The sequence below is a fragment of the Pagrus major genome, chromosome 18 (genome assembly GCF_040436345.1).
Source record: "Pagrus major chromosome 18, Pma_NU_1.0".
Lineage (NCBI taxonomy): Eukaryota > Metazoa > Chordata > Actinopteri > Spariformes > Sparidae > Pagrus > Pagrus major.
Window position 1 is genome coordinate 7558182 of NC_133232.1, and position 4849 is coordinate 7563030.

Below are 4849 nucleotides of genomic sequence, written 5' to 3' on the forward strand. Positions count from 1 at the left end.
AGGAATTCAAACTGAAATCAGCCCTTTGCATTAAAATGATGCAAGGGACTGCACTGGTGGTGGCTTGATGCTTCAGGCACTGAACGTGTTATTCAATCCAGAAGGTCCAGTTTGAATAACAAATCTGTGAACAAATCTACAAATCTGAAAAATTATCACAGCAGCAATTATTTTATTTCTCATTGAAGCAATCAGTAGACATGCAGTGTCCACTTTACAAAGTGTTTCTTTAGACAGGGATGCTGAACACCTGACGATGGAGGTCACCTCCACGGATCACTGCTGCAGTCAGGTTGATAAACAGGAGTGAAGATAAATCCACTTTTTAATCCCAAAAGTAAAAAGTCAGTAAACGGCTCCAGATCAGCGCAGAATCTGAAGTGACTCCAGGTGTTTATTCCTCCAGAATGTCTGGATCTGCATCCGATTCTCTCCTCCAGAGCTAGCCAGCTCTGAGAAGCTGAGAAGAGGCTCCCAATCCCCCGCTCCCCCCAGCCCAAACAGATGCAAATTCACATAAATTTTTGTCTTTGTATGTTATCTCAATGAGCGAAAAATTAGCTTCACTTTCTGTGGGAAACACACCATATAAAGAAGCAAATATGCATTAAGGGCAATATAGACTGGCGGCATAATAACCACATCAAAACACAACAACACTCATTCTTTTCAACATAACCCTGCGCATCATCCTGAGTTGATGCATGTCAACACATCAGGATACAGTCTTATGTCTTAGCGTCAGCATGCACTGATGTTCCAGAAAAGCAGAAACTTTACCCATGTATCAGCATTTCTTCAGTCTTTACTTCACATCTGATGTGGGCTCGGATGTCATGACTGTGATGTGTGTTACACTTCACAAATACTGGTGCTCATTTACAGTATATAAACTCATCACATTCTCACGGAGATGTGCATCAGTTTATGTTTTATGCACGTTCTATAATTTATTTAATGTCAGAAGGACGAATTAAATGGTGAAAAACTAAACTAAAAGAGGCTGAAAGGCTATAAAGAGCGTTGAATATGAATTCTTAGTGGATTCAAGTGGCCCCTTTCCTTTTACATTTAATCACTTGAGTCAACATTAATGTAAAAATATCATGAAACTTTAACCTCAAGGTTCTCTGACCAACATGACCTTCCTTGAGAACACAGAAGAAAAATCTTGTACTGTCTTTGTGACTCATTCAGGAACAAACAGTGAGGTGCCTTCAATGTAAATGTACCGTGGACATAAATAGGTTCTTTCCCCTGATGCACATCGCTCGCATGCACAGACAGATGAGGCTCTGTTGTGTTTCGAGGTAATCTCTGTTGCTGTGACCGACGCGGAGTCATTATAATGTTGTGATGGACAGAGCGAAACGCTTCATACAGTATGTTTCATGAGACCCACAAGACTGCACACGTTGCTCAAGGGCACCTCAACAGCAACATTTAATAAGAGCCCACGTCAGCCGTCATCTAACATCAGCATCACCACGTGGACGCTCCACATTGGAAATCACGCAGCTCTACATCTTTACTTTACCTCTAAAGTCGATGAACTGCACCGGATGACTGAGAGTTTTCAGTGTTTTCAGGTCAACAGAAAATCGGTTTCATATTTTCTGTTGTCTTTTCTCTGCGAGGAGCCGGAGTGCATCTCTCTGCCTCATCTTTCCCTGAGCAACATATGGCTATTAGTCAAAACCTTTCTCTACTTAAGCTGAGCAGACAGTAAGAATTACATAACCAGTTTACTCACTGTTTCCATTTGTGTTTATATTTAATCTATAACCAAAAAAGCTGTACACACACACGGGGGCCCTGTTCATATTTAAAAAGGAGATGGCCCAACTTCTTGCCCCTGACAGCTGTATTTAACAGGCAGAGTGGATTTAATCATCTGTGCTAACAAACGACTCGGTCATCCTCGGCTGGCAGCTCTCCTCTGAAGAACAGCTCGAGGTTTGACTGCAAGATAACAGCCGTTAGACACAGTGTACTCATCTAACTGGACATTAAAGTAAAACACAAGACATCCTTCAGTGCTAAGTGGAAGAGTGTGCTCCATAACTGCCAGAGTGAAGGGTTTTTACTTATCTCTGTAAAGCAGAAACACTGCGTGATGAAAAATAAAAGCAAGACCTGTCGGCATTTGCTTTTGTTTAGATTTAGTGAGTGATGAGCCTGAAATGTTCTCTCTGGATTAACAACCAAATTAGCTGCTGTATTTTAAACAATCACCAGAATGAATGTTGGCAATGTGCATTTCACAGATATGTTCCAACTTTACATTTCTTTAGGTTCAATTTTCAATTTAAGATTGTGACACAACAACACTTATTTTATCATGTTTTGTGATAACAAACAGAAACAAGGAACATAATCACAGAGTGAATAAACAGAATGGAAAAAATGGCATAATTTTTATGGCATAAAAATGATAGATAAGAAGCAATATGTACTTGCAGAAAATACGGTAACTCGACCTCGGATATCTTCAAAAATGCCAAATAATCTGCAAATGAATGCATACGTGTTTTGTTTTTAACATCTGAGGCAAATCTTACGTGAAAGATTTATCACCACAACCTTATTACACAAACAACAAAAACCTTTTTGTCCAGTGGAATAAGATTGTGGTACCTGTTGCTTTGGTTTTGTGTTTGTTACTACAACTGTTTCATTAAAAATAAAAGCAAAAAAGTAAAAAAAAAAAAATAAGTTAGCTAGCAGCACCTACCATAACTGTGTGTATCCACACCTGGTTGCCAAATAAGAGTCAACTGGTGATAATTTTTCTACGGCGCAGTTTTAAATTTATTAGTCAGAAAAGAGAAGTCAAAACATTAGAAAAGTAGATATTTACATCTTAACTTGAAAGTAAAAACCTGTCATGTTCATGTACACTGACTTCATATTTGGTCTTAAATATGCTTTGTATGTTTTCTTCCATGACTGATTTCTCCTGTGTAACTGGTCTGTTTTTGTCCAGTATACCACAGGAAGAAGAAACACATTAAATATCCATTAGTACATATGGTTAACATATTTAGAGGTTCTGATTTACTTCTCCTGTGTAGAGAGATTTCCCATTCGTGTCAGTCCCATCACCAAGATGTAATTTGTGCTAACAAGGTGAGTTTGTACCATTCTGCTGTTCCAGATTTAGTTTGTTTTCAGTGAAGATTGTTGTTGACGTGCCGAGAGTCTTAAAATGTTGTCTTGCGCAGGTAAATGTGATTAATTAAGGTAATTATAAAAAAGGAGACAAAAGGTTATGTGGTCAGAGTTGTGCTGTGAAAGCAGCCGCTAAGAAATTGGGATGAAGAGGTGGAACAAACCAAATGTTTCAGTGGAGGGGGCGGTGTGTGTGTGTGTGTGTGTGTGTGTGTGTGGGGGGGGGAGTACTGCCTGAGCACCTGAAAACAAAATGATTCTGCCAGCAACACATCCAGGCAATTCAGCACAACTATCTTTAGCCTCTGAGAGGCTTACTGTACAGTTTTACTCCTGCTACTGTAAACATGCTGTGTGTGTGTGTATGTGCGTGTGTGTGTCTGAGTTTTGCGTGACTGCCCTGTTTTTCTCTTTCCCGACCATTCAGCAGTCACCAGCCGTCCTCTGTGCAACAACAGCACCGAATTATAATTAAGGTGATGCCTGTGTGTGTGTGTGTGTGTGTGTGTGGAAATGTGAGTGAGTGAGTGAATGAGAGAGAGTAATAGAGAGAGAGAGAAAGAGAAGAAAAAAAAGAAATTGCTGTATGCTTTTGTTGTGTGTCCGCTTGTGTTTATTTGTGTGTGTGCGTGAGTAACTGAGAGATCCAGAATGAGGTGTAGTGGATGCACATGGGCAGAGTGCATTTGCAAAAGTGTGTGTGTGTGTGTGTGTGTGTTTTGGCCTAGCAGCGGAGGGGAATCCATCATCGTCAGGCTTCTATTGATGCGAATGTCAGACTCAGTGAGGACCGATCACACTGAGATGCACCACAAAGCACTCACTATAATTAGACACACACACGCACATACACACACACACACACACACACACACACACACACACACACACACACTCAGGCTCACATGTACTGTTTGCCAGAATCTTTGAGTGCACACACACATGCATACGAATTAGCTCTCTCACACACACACATTGAGCGGTGACATCATTCACTTCAGAGTGACTCAGAGCAGTTCGTCATTTCAACAAAAACAAACCAACAGCTGGGTCCAAAAGTCACTTCCTGTTTGCCTTTTACTACTCGACATTTGCATCTGAGTGTTCAAACTCTTAAGAGTGAACATTATGGTCTCTATAGAGCACTTTGATCCCTGCATCGGAAAAACTGTATATTTATGATGATCCATAAGTGTCTGAAATCTCAAGTTATTAGTAATTATAATTCATACAGAGTCTTGATGAACCACTGAATGCACACTTATCCTGCTTAATATGTTAATGACCTGTTATGTTGCTGCCTTCAAATGGGTCCATATGAACGTCCCCATCTTGTGGTGTTCACAACCTCGTAAGTAGAAATTTTCTGGAAACTCCAAATTCACAAGTTGTGATGTGTTTGCTGATGATGAAATGGCGGAGACCGCGGAATTTTTTGGTGGATGGTAAAAGTTTGAGTTCAGTCGTGTAGCATTTTCAATTCATAATTTTATGACAAATCTGATAAAATGTTGATATTCCCATCGACCATGTCCGAATCGACCAAGCCTTTGCACTTCCTTTACTACATTATCCACTCAATGGCTTGCTAAACTGTTAGCCTCAATGGCTTCTAGACGCCACTGCCTAGGAGCGGTGTTCTCACGACAAACCATTTGAACACTATCTATATTGTGTA